The sequence below is a fragment of the Narcine bancroftii genome, chromosome 1, assembly GCF_036971445.1.
Source record: "Narcine bancroftii isolate sNarBan1 chromosome 1, sNarBan1.hap1, whole genome shotgun sequence".
In the NCBI taxonomy this organism is placed as follows: domain Eukaryota; kingdom Metazoa; phylum Chordata; class Chondrichthyes; order Torpediniformes; family Narcinidae; genus Narcine; species Narcine bancroftii.
Window position 1 is genome coordinate 32,237,888 of NC_091469.1, and position 17,080 is coordinate 32,254,967.

At 42.7% G+C, this 17,080-nt stretch overlaps 1 long non-coding RNA gene and 1 pseudogene across 3 annotated transcripts in view; both read left to right on the top strand.

Annotated features, from left to right (window-relative positions):
- Window positions 1-4,413: 4,413 nt before the first annotated feature.
- LOC138765050 (DNA-directed RNA polymerase III subunit RPC6-like) lies at window positions 4,414-5,958 on the top strand (annotated as a pseudogene).
- Window positions 5,959-6,721: 763 nt separating this feature from the next.
- The window catches only part of LOC138765098 (uncharacterized), a 98,465-nt gene continuing 88,106 nt past the window's right edge, over window positions 6,722-17,080 (top strand). For all 3 annotated transcript variants that reach the window (XR_011358478.1, XR_011358485.1, XR_011358489.1), the window contains exons 1-2: window positions 6,722-6,797; window positions 11,849-11,954. This is a non-coding gene — a long non-coding RNA (uncharacterized lncRNA). The remainder of the gene's footprint in view (window positions 6,798-11,848; window positions 11,955-17,080) is intronic.

Sequence of the window (17,080 nt, forward strand, 5' to 3'; positions counted from 1 at the left end):
ATTGCCCTGTCTGTTGTTGTCCTCCTCTAAAGCAAATGTGAAGCCAACAACACCTCAAATTCTGCATGGGTAGTCTATGACCCAGCAATGAATTGTCCAATTTCAGTAACTTGCTCGTCCTCTGTCCCTTTCTCTCTTGTCTGGTCTCACTAGGCCCCCTCACAAACACTTTCTTTCCAAACCCATCACCAGCTCCTGATATCCAGTTTTTTTCCCCCCCACCCCACCTCCTCCATCTGCCCATCACCCTAATCTCTCATCAGGTTCGCATCTCCTCCCCTCACTGTTCCCATCTGCTCACCATGCCTCTGCTGTTAGATTTCACTCTTCACCTTTCTTTTATATCAGATTCTAAAATCTGCGGCTCTCTGTTTGCTTTAACATTACCTCCCAGTCTTTGCCACTATCTCCCTCATCCCTCCCTCACCATCTATCTGACAATCAAGCCCTCCTCACCAGATCTACCTACAGCTTTTTGTTCTTGCATCACCTGTCCCCTTCACCTCTGTACTGGTGATTTGCCCTCTGCTTTTTCAGTCCAGATGAAGGGCCTGAATGTGAATGTTGACTGTCCATTTCCTGCCACAGGCATTTATCTCCACTACACCGTATCTATTCTATTCTTGTCAGCACACCCAGCGGTACCAATTTTCATATTCTCACTGCTCTCTGGGCAAAGAAGTGTGCTCTGAATTTCTTGTTGTATTTCTCACTGACTGTCTTCTACTGATGACCTCTAGTTATGCTCTTCCTCTCAATGGAAACATTCTTTCCTTCTCATTCTGTCAAAATGTATTCTAATTATAAAACCCTCTATGAGGTTTCAGTTGTATTTTTTTTCTCTCAGGAGTATAGATTCATCCTTTTCTAATATGTCAAATCTCACATTTCTAATAAATGCCATTGCCACACTCGCCAGTGCATTTATCCTGTTTTATTAATATGGTAAACAACATGATTTAACAAAATGCCCTTTCTTTTCCATTCCATTTCCCTGAAAATAAACAAAATTTTCTGTCTACCTGTCTGTGGGCTTGCTAACCTGAAGTGGAAATTTAAGTGATAGCCTCTATTATGCTGTGGCTTTGTATATCAAGAACTGAGTTGCCGCACTTTATCACCTTCCATAGATAGATCAATGATCTGAAACCTTAACTCTATTTTACCTCCCCTGAGGCTATGTGAGCTACTGACCATTTTTAGCATAGTATATTTTTTTATTTTATTCACAGTGTATTGGGTGTTTTGCTTCTGGCTTTGCTGTGGTTTTCTCTCTGCTGATGGATGATGTTCTCCTGAATATCCCTCCCTCATATGACAACAGTTTGGATCATGAACAATATGAAGCAAAAATAAAGGTCAGGCCTACCATGCATCTTTCAGTCCATGTATATAAATAATTCAGGTATTATTTTACATTGATATAAATACAATGCATAAATACTACAGAGATTGCACCTACCAAACAACTTACAGTTTTATGTACACGAACATGAAGAATCTTGAACAGATGTTGACAAAACGCACAGTATATAAACTCTACAGAGTGAATATTATGTACCTCTCATATTACAAAGGGACATGAAACTTGAAATATTTTCTGGAAGTGGACTATATAAATGCACAAGGATTATTAACAATATATTCATGACCAATCAATTTATGGCAAAGCAAAGAAACAGGTTTCAATGTAGACTTTAATTTACAATTTAGTTTTGTTATGAAGGGCTTTGTAATTCTAGATTTTATTTTATATGCTTATGGATAAAAAGAGGTTGTGTAGCAATATTGGTTAAGGAAATAATTTTAATAGTGAGGATGGATGATGCCCAAGAAATATCAATGAACAAGAATGCAGAGTTGAATTGAAGAATGAGGGAGGGACAATAAAATTGTTGGGAGTGCATTACAGGCATCAAACAGTCAGAGAAAGTCGGACAGCAAATCTATTCAAAGGTTCCTTCCATTGTCATATAATAATGTAATGTGCATGATATACTTCAACTTTTGTCTGCCATGGGTGAACAAAGAGCAGCCATGAGCATTGCCTGTTGCCCCTACCAAAAGGAGAAAGAGATGCAAAACAGAGCCCCTGCAAAGACACGAAGTGTACATGGATTCGTCTCCATTGCTCCCGCAGCCTCTGCAACTGTACAGACTCCAGTTCACAGCTGGTGCCAAGGGAGGCATTGCCCCTCCAAATGAGTCATTGTGCCCCCCCCCCCCCCACACCCATACATCCACCTGCAGGCCAAGCCTTTGGCACAAAACTTTTTAAACTAAATTATATTTATCATATTAAAACTAACCTTTTCGCTGAAAGAAATTAAATGAAATAAACACTAAAATAAGAAAAGACAAGTACACATACACATGACATCAAAAAGGAAGTTGTGTTGTAATGCGTGGAATGCGCATGTGCATGTGACATCATATCATAATAGAAGTTGCGTCGGGATTCAGTGTACACACCAGATTCAAAGTGTGCTTACCATTCCTCCATTGTGAATTGATTCTTAAAAATACATACACAACGAAAATGGATATAAGAAAATGGCTGAATGTATCTGCTTCTTCAAGGCCTCCTAAAGCTCCACCAGTGCCCAGCTCGGCCACCTCTGTAAAGCCAAAGACTCCTTCTGCGAGCAGCCACCATGATGCACCTGCTAAAATAAGTGCTAGTTGTGAAAGGCAACCCGTAGTCACAATAGCCATGCGACTGACCAACCCAACCAAATAGTCTTACAACAGTACCCTGCCAGCATCTTCAGTGGTTGAAATGTTCATTGTTCTCCGCTTGGTATCACAACAGAGACTGGCTTAAATGTATCATTTTTTCTTTGCTGTCTGTTGTCTAGCATCACTCAGAGGTCTCAGGGCACTGGGTGCCTTTGTGAGTGTGGGCTTTTGTAACTGGTAAATGATGTGGAGAGAGATAGTAGATTTCTTAAAAGCATAGTGTTGTGTATGGGAACATGCATGTGTGATGTCAGATATGTGGAGTTATGTGGTAGGGAGTTTTTCAGTGTATGGTGCCATATTTAAGAATAAAGACATGTTACCTCTCCTCCAGAGTAATGTGGTGATAAGGATGCGATGGACATCGGAGATGAGAATTTGGTGAAAAAAAAGAAAAAGCAAAAGGAATGACGTTGGAGCTGCTCAGCAGCAGGAAAAAGAAATAAGAAACTCAAGAAAAAAATCAACAAAAAAATGTGAGAGATGGAGAAAAAGAGAGAAATTGAGACGCCAAGAGTCGGGACAGCCAAGGAACTCAAGAGCCGGGACCAGAACAGCTGGGAAAAGAGGGGCAGGGACAGCCGGTGAACTCAAGAGCTGGGACTGGAACAGCTGAGGAAACCAGGGCCAGGAGAGCTGGGGGCTAAACTCAAGAGCCAGGACCGGAACAACCGGGGAAACCAGGGCCAGGAGAGCTGGGGGCTAAACTCAAGAGCCGGGACTGGAACTGATGAGAAAACCAGGGCCGGGACAGCTGGAGGCCAAACACCAAGTGAGAGTCTGGGACAGCCGGGGCAGAATGCCCAACAAGGGGCAGGATGCTGCCAGCCCGGAAGATGGTGTGGAAAAATAAGCCACCGAGTTAGTTACTGGTTTCAATGCAGCACTGGGTCTTCGGAATATCTGGGAAGGGATTGGAATGGCAGAAGATCACAGAAGTTGTTAAAAGGCATATTTTGGATATGATGATTGCAGAGGAAGATCATTTAAGTCAGCGGCTGGAAAGAGTGTGGCTGCGTGCCAGAAAGAGTTTCATGCAGTGTGTCAGAAACTTGGTTTGGATGCATGTCTGCCAGAGGAAGATTGGGCACAAATGATGAAAGAAGTGCTGAGAAAACAAAACGCAGTAGCATGTTTTAAACCCAGGCCCAATTCTGTTGCATATTAGGAGTCATATCAAGAGTCATTTAAATTAGCAACAGAAAAGCAAAGAGTGGAAGGATTTTGAAAAACACAAAGCAGAAAAAGAAGTCAGGGAAGAGAAATTTGAGCAGAAGAAGAAGAAAGAATCGAAAGAACGTGAAAGAGACGAAACTGTTAGACTTGGAACTAGTAGACAAAGCAAATACTGTTCGACGTAACAGAAAAGTGGATATCAAACCCAGTGTGGAACAGCCATTTTGTCAGCACATTGCGTCACTTAATGAAGAAAAGGAACACAGAATGGCAGAATTTGAAGAAACAAAAGAAATTCAAAGAATTTAATGTCTTCAGGGGACTTAAGGCAGACAGGATAAGGCATGTAGAGAATGAAAAAGGCAGAAATGGTGATAAAAGGGGGAACTACAGAAAGTGATGTCTCAGCATAACACACTGAATGCAGAGGCTGAAGAGCTGAAAACTCGTGCTTTCAAAAAGCAGAGTCTGGGAATTTGTGAAGAGAAACTTAATTATCATCTGCAGCAACTAGAGACTAATAAATCACCAATGGGAAAAGAAAAAGAGGAGCTCTGGGAGATGCTGGAGAGGGTTCTAGCACCAAAGGATGAAATGAAGAGAATGTTGCACAAATGATTGAGATTAAAATGGAGGAAAAAGTTGATGTGAAAGTTAAGCAAGAAGCTCCTGATCCTGTAGCATTGGAAACTAGGATTTTGGAATTGTGCTAGCAGTTTCCACAGGGAATCACAGACCAAGTTATTCAGATTTACATGCCACAGGTTGAACCGCAGAAGAGAGCAATGGTCATCACTAGGCTTCTCCCTATAGGCCAGCTAGACTTGTTGAGGGGCACTTTACCACATAAAGTTTTCCCAAACTGCAATCAAAATTAAGGGATCTGACAATCAGGAGAATTGGTTTATTGAATCATTGAAGATGCTGGAAATCAAGGAATAAGGAGCAGAAATATTCGATACTAAGAGCAACCTCCCTCTGCCAGAGATCAACAAAATCTTGAAGAATATGGAAAATGAAAAACTAAGTAAAGCCGTGAAATCATAGGCTTCTTTGGAAATAATCACACACTCACGCAATAAAATGGAAAATGAAAAAAATAGAGATACAGAAATTGAAAATTAATTTACCTGTACAGGAATCTCAGGAAAACAACAAATTGAACATTCAATCTGAAATAAATTGGAGAATGCTTTATTTGACAAAGAATATGATCAAATTGCTACTTCGCAGAAAATTCAAAAAGCTTTCTCTGCCTCTTCGCAAGAAAAGGAAGCTACAAAGAAACTCAAAGTGCGTATTCAGTGATTGGAGGTAGAGAATACATAATTAGAATTTGTGGTAAAACAGCAGACAATCAAATCTGAGTTGATGGAGAAGGCATTTCAGGATATTGAGTCGGTCCGAACTTGTCTGGAAGACTTGATAACTTTCATTTCATGCACACCTGTTACCAACTGACAAATGATCGACTGAGGGTGATGTTCAAAATAAAAATGTTGAAATGAGATGGGGTCTTGAAATGGGAAGATAAAGACACCAGAAAGAAGTCAACTGAATGAAGACAATGGTGAGGATGATCAAAAAACGAGCTGAAAGAAAATCTTGGACAGTTCACGCAAGAACTGGACTTTGGGTGCTCTGAACCTGAGGCTGCAAGCAAGATTGATGAATTGTCCAGTCCACTTGAAGTACAATCTGCAAAACGTCGACACTTGGAATCAACTCATCAAGTGCCTGTGAACAGGTCTCCATGATGTGAGTTTTACCAAAGAATCAGGATCATCTGGAAAAAACTAACAGTACTTCAAGCTCTGACAAAATAAGGCTGAGGTGGTTCAGAAGAATAAGCATAAACAACGTCCTATGGTGCAAAAGAACAGTCCCTTTGCTTCATCTCATGAAGTGTGGATGGGCAAATGAAGTAGAGAGCAGTCAATCCAATTATCCAGCCCATTGGCCTGACGAGCATACCTTGTGGTATTTAGAAGACTAGGCGCAGTGACTTGAAGATTTATGAAGGGCATCTCAAAGACTGTGATCTGCTGACTTAAAGACTTGTATGTTCTATAGTCACTGTACCTGTGGAAGACATCGTTAAATTTTCTGTAATGTCAGCAACATTAAATTTAATGTTTGTTTGCCAGTAAGTACAAACCATTTTTTTGAGGGGGAAGAGTGTTGTGTATGGGAACATGCATGCGTGATGTCAGATATGTGGAGTTACATGGTAGGGAGTGTTTCAGTGTGTGGTGGCATATTAAAGAATAAAGACATGATTACCTCTCCTCCAGTATAATGTTAATTCCTAAAGGTCAAATACACAACACACATCTCTGTGGAAGGCGCAGGAGAAGCGTGTTAATACTGGAAAGGAGATTTCAACACTTGTCAACGCAGAACAATTATGAAAGAACAAGTATTATCTTTCCTCTCTCATCGATGTTCTCGGATTTTTGTCGAAAAACCAGTTGACTTTTTGAGGGAAGATAGAGGCTCTTAATAACTTATCAGAGCAGGGAAGTGCACTTTTCCTCTCTTTACTGGACTATGCACTTAAAAAAAGGCTTTTAATTGGCTGAGGTTGTGAAAACGATCCCTCGTAATGGCACGTACAACTGTCATGACATGCAAAATGAACTCACAAGTACACTCAGCAGTGTGATGTTAGGGCTATAGTGGAGGAAGTAGGCAGAACCTGTGACCCCACTGGATGTGAAAATATATCAATTGTCAATCAATTTGTAAAGGGGTTACATGAGGTCACAGAGAAACTGCTAACCATAGCAACAGCTGACAAAGGTGACACACAGACATTAGCACACACCATTTTGTCAGAGCCAAATGAAGTTGGACTGGACACATCAAAAATTCTAAGCCAGGTATTTGTTGGGATGTTCTGATCTCTGGGAAGCATGGTAGTGTCCAGAAGCTACTGCAAGAGAAACTAGGTCACGAGATACCTTATGTACACTGTCTTAGCCACCAGCTACACTCGGTGGTAGTACATGCAATGTCAACAGAGAAAGCTGTATTGGACCTTTTTATGTATGTGATGTCCTCTACAAATTCTGCAGGAAACCCAAAACTGTAGTGCATGATAAGGGTGTTCTTCTTAAACACCTTCGGGAACAGAGATGGATGGGAGATATTGCCACTGTGTCAGTCATTTTAAAATCCTTTCATGACATAACATCTCTTTTGACTAGTGGGATTGACTCTGTGCCTGTCTATAGCACAGAGGTATGAATAGAGGCTGTGGGCCTGCTGCGTGAGATGACCAATCCCTGTTTCTCATTCATTGCCAAGCTACTGCATACAGTTCTTGCCCTGTTGGATCCAGCAAACCGGCTTCTACAACAGGAGGACACTGACTTCATGACAGGTTTAAATTTTGTGGCTAATCCAACAAGTTGTGTACAGAAACTCTGTTGTGACAAGGAGTTTAGTAAGATGTGGGACATGGCCACAGCTTCTAGTGTATCACTGAGACACATGATCACCAAACAGAGATGAAAGGCGAACACGATTATGGATGATTATGTCGTTATGGGAACTAGAGGAAACAGGAATGATGATGATAAACAGAACTTCAGAGACTGTACTACAACACTGTGGTGGATGATCTTTGTGCTCCGACGGCATCATGTTGAAATAACGAGACCCACACCTGAAGTTATCAGCCAGTGAAGAGAAGAGTTATCAGGCTTAATAGAGACAAACAACATGTGACCTGGCGTCATGACATCTGAAGTGCTAACAACCTCATGACATAGCTATGTTGAGTAGGCCAGGGCTTCTTAGTAGACATACAGGTGCTGCTGAGTCACTAGGCCTCATGGTTGTAGTGGTTCGTTGCCAGTAGATAGGAAGCTGTTGTGCCTGGCTATTAGCTGTTAGCGCTGGTTCTGCCCACTCCCTCCAAGCATACCCGCTACAATACTATTGATTCAGTGCTTGGAGAGATCGATAGATTCAGCGAGCGCAATTCACATTTGGCTAGTGCACTTGTTGCACTGAATCCAGAAAGTGATATATTTCTTGATGAAAAGGCTCTGAAGCATATTATGGTCCTGTCATGATAGCCTATAATCGAGACAGAGTGCAAAGTTGCTAAACAGTTTTTCAGCTCATAAAAACAATCACAGCCAATCAAGGGGGATTGAACTACACAGCACATCCTCTCAAAGTATCGCACACATCTGATCAGAATGTCCAGTGTACTGATTGCTTTCAAACATGCCTTGACATTAGCGCCTCCACAGCAATGTGGGAGAATTCCTTCTCCACTCTGAGAAATGTATTATTAACCCAAAAATGCACAAATGAGTGGAAGGACACCATTGTTAGGAGATTCAGCACCAACACTCGCTGCCTGCAACTCTTTTCAAGCTAAGCCATGCTTTTAATTCATTTTATGATACCAGCCTTGGCCTTCACGATCATTTACGCAAAATATTGAATGTTTTTTTGGTTCTGTGCCATGAACTGGGATTCACTGGTCGGGTGTTGTGCTGATGGCTGGCTCTGCCTCCATCTGCTCACATATAACCCTGGTTTCTCACCTAAACCCAGAACCCTTCCGAAGACTACTGTGAGACCCTACCCATAGTTATAAGCTAATAAAAACCATGGTGATGGTGGGGGGTGGGGCATACACTACCATTGGAGAACTCACTCAGATGGGGGGGTAGGGTGCCTCCAGTTGTGGGAGCTTTTATTTGCGCTACAGTCTGTCTACATTTATTCGGTAGAGTGGAGTATATAGTCTATTTCAAATGATGTTCTAATGACGCGTGCAGCATAGCATGTATGTGTGTGAAAGAGAGAGACTTTGCAGCATGTTTTTAAACTGGAACTGGTGTTGGTGGTTGATGGCAGTCTTCTTATCAGCAGGTTGTGTGTGGTTAGATGATGCCACAGTGGTGGTAATGGTGTAAATAAAAATGAATGTAACAATATACAGTGATGGAAATTTATGAATACAGAACTTTGGACCGTTTTCTTTTTTGTTCACTTTATTGTGAATAAAGTTTATGTTTGGTTGAGGTTCAACATTCATCTTATTTATAGCATTGAGAGGATGATAAGTACATGTGAAGCACAAAATGGTTTCTTTCGAAAATAGCTTTTTTCCCATGGTCTCCTGCAGCAAGAGTATGGCTTGAACCCAAATTTGTAGGTCTTTAAGCTGTAGGTCCAGGTGCAGAGACCCCAGCAGTAGTGTCATTAGAGGTTGCTGGTAATGGCATTGGAGGAGATGCAATTTATTACAAGCACTCATGTTACTCTTGGCACATCCAACAGAGAGAAATAACTGAATATGTCACAGTTTGATATACAGCTGATTTTTTTTTTCCCAATTTATCTGTTTTCTGCAGAAAAGCAATACATTTTTGTTGTTTCACTACAGCAGCATTAGTCATTTTTAATTGCCCTTAACTATATTCACTCACCAAAATGAAACCATGCATTTGTCTGAAACGCTGGAGGGAGGGGGAAATGTGATGGTACAGCAGACGGAGGAGGTCATGGCAGATATGGTAAGGCACCCTTCCCCCCCATCTGAGTGAGTTCTCCAATGGTAGTGTATGCCCCACCCCCACCATCACCATGGTTACCCTAATGCCCCCCATTTAGATCCAAACTGCCACTGACCCTGCTCCAGTTCAAAGCATTATCAACCCAAGCTCCAGATCCTAACCTATGATACAATCAGGAAGCTTTCAGCACCCAAAGTGTATGCCCTACCCCCAATGTCACCATGGTAACTCTAATGCTCCCCATTTAGATCCAAACTGCCTCTGATCCTGCTCCAGTTCAAAGCATTATCAACCCAAGCTCCAGATCCTAATCTATGATACAATCAGGAAGCCTTCAGCACCCAAGGTGCTTCAGGAGCTCATCTTGCCCTCAGCACTCACTCAAATTCCAGTTCAGATAGCTGGTTCCCATGAACCAGTCTCTAGCAACCCACAACCAGTGTGAGTCCTTCAGACACTGAGCTATTCACTGGTCTACTGCCATGGTCACCATCCTTTAAGGTCATCTCCTATGCTTCTCCTTTTCAACGAAGGATGTTCTCCCCATTTCTGGTCTTCTGCTCCCCCCTGGAGTCTGCAGCCCCTTGTGTTATGCTGCCAGGCACATGTGACAACATCTTGGCACAAACCTGTGGTAAAACGTCAGCTCCTTTAATGGGTCATTTAAAGCCTGTAAGGAGCTCTTGGCATCAGGACCAAGCAGTAGGACCCTGGGAAGCAGAGCTGTATTTCCACTTTCTGTTCTCCCAGGTCTTCACTAGCAGCAGTCCTACCATTACGGCAGCTCCAGCAATGCCACCTTTTTGTGGGCTCGCTTCAGAAAAGTCTAAAGATAGTAAAAGAATAATGGCAGGGGGCTTCAAGTGGGGTTGTAACAGAGTAAAATGCATAGAAGATGAAAAATTCTTAACATGTACTCGGAATAACTCTTTAATGAATATGCTGTGAGTCTAACAAGGACATTCTTTAGACATTCAAGTTTGCAAATGAGCATACAAGGGCTAACAATGGGAGCATAGGAAATGTTGTGGTCATCTGTGGGGAAGGAACGAATTGGCCAGAGCAGTGGCGTGGCAGAGAAGGGTTGAAAATGGAGAATAAATGACGCAACATTGTTTGCTGAGCTGAACGGTGTGAATCCTCTTTATTTGTGAGATGAAAGTTTAGCGGTTCTTACAAAGTACGACTTGGGTGCCTGGAGATCAGGTCCGCCTCTGGAACAGACAGGAGGCAGGGATTTGGATGGTTCGTGAAGTTTAGAGCAGAGGGATTGCTGACCTGTGATCTGCCGGTGGGTTAGGTGTGAGCCGTGAGAGATTCTGCACGATCTAGCACCAGCTTCTCACTGCGCATCAATAGTTTGCATCGTCTTTACAAGTCAGAAGTCAGTGCATGTTGCCAAGATAGATGATGGCATATACCGGGCAATGGAAATAGCTCAAAGACATTTGATATACCATGACTCACTGAGAACATACAGAATGTGACAAGGAATACTTTATTTACACCAGGAATAAGCTACTGGTGACAGTATAATGGAACATCAGATCAACAGACATTTTGAGCATGTCAAATCAACTTCAAGCATGGTTTTGCCTGGAACCTAATATTTTGATTTGTTACATGAATCATTATAGGGCAAAGAGGGTGCAAAGTGAGGAACAGGTGTAAAAAATTACGAGAGGCTTACATAGAGGTAATAAAAAGGAACAATTGCCTTTGACAGAGGTCAAAATCCAGTTGTCATACTGTAGATTTGAAGTATGAAGTGGTGAAAGGCTGTTATTTGGGCTGGAGGCCTGTGATCAGTAGTGTTTTTCACAGAGATTGGTGTTGGGAAGCCTGTTTGTTTGTGATACATATAAATGGATGTAAAAGTAGGTGGGGGTCATTGGTAGATGAAGCTTATAGCAGACAAGTGTGAGGAGCTACATTTTGGGAGGTCAAATGTAAAGGGATGGAAAAGGCTCTAAAAAGAATCGATGTGCAGAAGAGTCTGGGGTCCATAGCACCTTGAAAGTGGCCACACAAGTAAATAGGGAGGTTAAGAGCCTGGCTTCTTTAGGCAGAACATTGAGTATAAAAGTAAGGAGGTTATGTCACAGTTATTGAAAAATCTGGTCAAGTTACACATCGAATACTTTGTGCAATTCTGGTTACTCCATTACAGGAAGAACATGGAGGCTTTGGAAAAGATATAGATGAGGTTTATTAGGACGTTGCCTGGTTTAGAGGGTATGAGTGAAGGAGAGACATCGGGTAAACTTGGGTTGATATGCCATTGATACCAGGTTGAACACAACATTAAACATCTACAGAGAGCATATATTCACGGAATACAACAGTTTAAAGTATCTCTGCAATTTTTCTTTCCCTGTTTTTCATTACAGCAACTCATGTTCCTTTTTTACAAATAGCTCATTTCAACTGAAGTGATTCATGTGCAACTTAAATTACTCAGATCATGTACAAATGAAACAGGACACAAGGAGGAAAGTATCCTTTTACATAAAGAAATGTTGTATTACTAGCTACAATATTAAATAAGCCAAAAGCATAGCGATACAGGCCTCATCCATTCCTTCTAACATGGGGTAGTCCACACACAGGGTTACCAAAAATCCCACACATAACTATGGTGATATGCTATTATATCACTAGGTTACCAAGGGCCACCACCTGATGACCTTGTATATATAAGTCGATCGTAGTTCATTAGCCTCCATTCTGACCTAGGCTTGCACAGAGGCAAGACCCAGCTGTATATATTAGCCTATTAAAACTGGCGTTTAACTTGCACTCTGTCTCTTGTGATTGATGCCAGTCACCATCAATTTAATAGACTAACATATAACCAGATTGGAAGCTACTTCTGCCCTCACCCATACTCCCAATTCCACCGAAACCCAATTTAAGGACCTGGAAATGGAGATGGGTCCCACGCACGTGCAACCGAGTATGGACCAGATGGAGAGCTGCGGGACCGAAATTGCGGGGGAGAGAGGGACTACAAGATGGACAGAAGTAACCCGGAGAAGGAAAAGAGCGACCAAGAGTCCCGCCTGTTAATTAATTCACTGAAACCGGACCCGGCCATGCAAACCCCCGGGTTCCTGATTTATAATCAAGGATCACAACAAGCGCTGGGAGAAGGCGTGTGGCAAGTCACCCTCCTGATCACGATCTACCACCAGGACTGCGGGGATGGGTTGCTATCCCCGAGACAACCCCAGCTAACCCCAATTCCCCAGAGGGGGCACATGCTTCCCCAGGACTGAGTGGCTGTGTGGGGAAGGGATCAGGCTTGGTATGCACACCCCCCTCCCAGCCAGCCACTGAATCAGGAGAGTCGCAGACCCCTATGGATCAGCATGAAGGGATCGTGGACAACAAGGGAGAGTCGCAGACCCCTACGGATCAGCATGAAGGGATCGTGAACAACAACGGAGAGTTACAGACCCCTACGGATCAGCATGAAGGACGACAGACACTAGGACAACCAACCATCACGTCACCCCAAAGGACCCCACCGAACAATACACCCCCAACAACCAGTACTCGTACGGAAAACCCTATACCCCCTCAGCATACTCCCACCCTGCAACCGACGGGAAGCCCTACACCACCTCAGCATACTTCCAACCAATGTCAGGACCCTCTGCCCTTAATACCTTGCACTCCCTCCTGCCCCAATACCCCAAAGGTCCAGGAGAAAAAGGAAAGCCTGTCAGATACTGGACTTATGAACATACGGTGAGGGGGGGAGGTCAAAATCCTTTGTGGGGGGAATGTGGTGATATGTTATTACACCACTAGGTCACCAAGGGCCACCACCTGATGACCTTGTATATATAAGCTGATTGCAGCTCATTCTCATCCATTCTGACCTAGGCTTGCACAGAGGCACGACCTAGCTGTATATATTAGCCTTTTAAAACTAGCATTTAACTTGCACTCTGTCTCGTGTGATTGATGCCAGTCACCATCAATAACACCCTACATTTATTTTTACAGAAACTAACCGCTAGACTCGTGGATTAGGACAAATGTTTTTTTTTTAAAAATGACTTTCTTCAGTTCTGTTAATTATTCCCTTATCTTTATTTCCTTCTGTCCCCACTCAGGCATGCAAGGAGATCTCAGAGGGATTCTCAATGTCTGTGTCCCACAACATTACCCAAGATAAGTTTTCAGACAGATTAATTCATAACAGGATCTCTGAAGACCAGAGCAGGAGCAGGATCAAATTCACATAGCTTTTTTAAAAAAAATTCTCTATACTAGAGGGATCTTGGAGCAAGAATGCTTTTTTCCCCAACATCTTAGAGGACGGATTGCAGAATGTGCACACTCATTTGCTAGAATGCCTGATTTGACAAATATATAGAGCCCTGCATACTGCATTTGAGTTCTGCTTGGGGCATTCATTAATAACCCAGAGCTCTTTCTGAGCAGAAAAGGCTTCTATTCCCTCATCTTCCATGTAATAGTCAAACACAAGATGAATGCAATAGCAATCAAAGCCTGCGTACTAATCAGCACACATAGCCTCTTTATGTAACTTAGTTTACCACTGTTACAAGGGAAAGAGAATCTTTTGCATCGATGGATATTAAGAAGCAAGAGGTGTCAATGTCAGCCATTACTCCTCAAACCAATAAGGGCTCCAGATTCTCAAGATGAACAGAGTTGTAAGATGTGCAACCTCGTGGAAACACTAAAGCTGAGATTTTACAGACATCAGTCGCAAGACACGTTGCAGTACTTACCCAGCCTAGACTCCTTGTATATCGTGGTTTGCAGGGTTCTCCATTATTTAGGTATCAATGGGACAGAACCTTCAATAGATTAAGCACCAGAAGAGAAGTGGTACACCTCAATAGAGCCTGGCAAGGAGCAGTGTGAAACCTACAATAATGTCAATGCCAGAGGAGAATGAGGGCAGTGGAAAATGGTGCCAGCACCATCAGTCTCTGAGAGCTGCATCACAGCCGCTGGTGGATCACCAGTATTGTGTGGCCAAGATGAGATGTCCCCAGGTATAGCTTCACCCTCCTCCAACCCCAGCCTCAAATTAAAGTAGAATACATTCATCATGACTCGGTTAAAAAAAATTCTAAAAACCTTTTTTCATGCATTTCAGTTCCCAGCTAATTATGTAATCAATGAGGTCCTAATTTACTTCTGTATCTAGTGTCAAAATCTGGAAAACTGCTTTAAAGTTAATAGTAGCACAGATTTTGATATTAAAAATTATAATTTGCAAGCACATTGTCATGTGTATGGGAGCTACGAAATCTCAGCTTCAATTTCAGATGTCTCCAAGCATTGTTACAGCTCCTTTGCAAAATATTTGATCAAAAGACCATCAACCATAAAAATTTTCAATCCTTTCCATACACATTTAGCTACAATGCTATCATCTTTCTTGTAAATGTGCTTACAAAACCTGCACTGCAGGCTACAGTGTTCCATAACCATTACAAAGCAACATAGCAATATATAATCAGAATTTTTCAACAGTGCATAAGTAGTTTTGGAGTTTCAAAGATCTAACCTTGCCGTTAACAATCACCTTGCCACATGATGATGTTCAAAATAAACTAACAATGGTAAAGTCATTAAACCTTAAGCTACACAACTCTTTATTGTAACTCATTGATTAGATGTGTATCTTTTAATGACAGCTGTTAACAAATATAATCAGAATGATAAGACATTGCTGTAATAATGAAAATTTAGGGGATTGTCAAAGTTTATGCGCTGCCAATAACCAGAAATAAAATCTCACCATGAGATCTGTGTAAAATAGAGTTATATTATTATTACCTTTGATAAACAATGATTCCTCGTGAAGGGAAAATTAGTTAAAGCATCACTAAAGTGTTGGGGAGAGGAGGAGATTCATCAACTAAGCAAGAACCTGGTGGGCTAGATCCGACAGGATTGACAGAATGGGACCAGAGATGAGGTTGATGATTTACTTGCTTGTTTTGGTCCATTGCTATTTATTAGTCAGACCAAGGAGTCCATGCCAAATGAAAGCAGTGAATTATTAGGCCATTTCATATCGGGCCTCTCCCTTGAGACCAGATAGAAAAATGGCAACTTACCTTTCAGGCAGCAGCCCTAAAAGGGTGCTCCAGCATCCCATTCATATCCAGAGGCGCCTCATAGCGCCTTCCGGATCCGACGGAGGTGAGGGAGACTGGTGCTGTATCGCCCCCTGTCATCAATATGCGGCAGAGCAATGTGGCCATCTTCCCTACCCATAATTCTCTATGCAGCTGAAACCACTCTATAGTTCCCAGAACAGTTCCAGCTGCATGGGGGTAATGGGTAGGGAAGACGGCCATTGCTCTGTCGTATTTTGAGCAGCAGAGAGCGGCCCCGAAGGCCAAAGAAGCCCAGTGTGTCTGTCCCAGCCTGCACTGGCTGCCCCCCGCTGCCCCACCGTCCCCGCTGCCCTGCCGGTACCCGCTGAACCACCGGTACCGACTGCCCCGAGGGCTCCCCACCACCCCTGACGGAGGGAGAGGAATGAGTGGGTAGATGGGCTGTGGGCTGACGGCATCATCAGCCTGCCCCTAAACAGCCTGCTTAGCATGGCTGTACATTCGGATTGATCGGCGGAGGATCTATGCTACGGACATTACCCCTCTCAGAGAGGGGTTGGAATATGCGACTTGGAGACAGCCTCCGCACATTCAGAAAGGTAAGTGATTATGTGTTTTGGCGGAGCTTCTCTGCCTTTTCATCTCAACTTTTTGGCTATCTGAAATGGCTTAGTGAAACAAACAACAGCCAGGAGAATGGGAGGGAGATAGTTTAGCTGTACATAACTATTTTAAATGCTTACATTTTCAGAGCATTAAATTGTACCTCACTTATCTGGTGCTCTGTGGTACAGCAACTCCCATGGTCTGGCGCATTTGAATCTGTTGCCATTAGTACAAATTCCTCACAGACAGTTAGGATTGCTAGCGTTGCTAGTATTGTAAAGGCATTGTGCTAACGGTGCCGCACCACAGTATTACTTTCTGTTTTAAGCTTTGTTCTGCCTTTGATATGTTTACATAGGGGGTTCCCTTAGTGGTCAATTTCTGTTTTCCATTATTTTCTGTGGTCCGCAATGGCAAGGTCTCAATGTCGCCAGATTAAAGAGGGTGTGTGTGTGTGTCTCTCACACACACACACACACACACACACACAATCAGAGTTTGAGTTTCAGTCATAGGAGGGGAGGTGCCTTGTGTGGTGATGGAAGATTTTTGTAAAGTTTGAAAAGGGAGCATATTCTGGACTAGGGCCTTTTAAGTTTCAATCAGGGGAAAGTCAGAGAAGGTTCCTTTGTGTGGTGAGAAGATTTTTGTAAAGGGTTAAGCAGAATGTTGATTTATGGAATTGAGTAATTGGGTAATTGGCCAGGGATCAATAAAAGGAGGGGTTGCTAAAGGAGAAGCTAGTGAGGAATCCATTGTGTGTGAGTGGCACAGGAGCTCTGAGGTGTTGGCTCAAGATGCTTTGGTAGGGAGAAGATTATGCCACAGTTGGGGAGGGTGAGAAGTGGTGAAGAAATGACAGGTAAAGTGATTCAATGTGATGCTTGCATGATGTGGGAG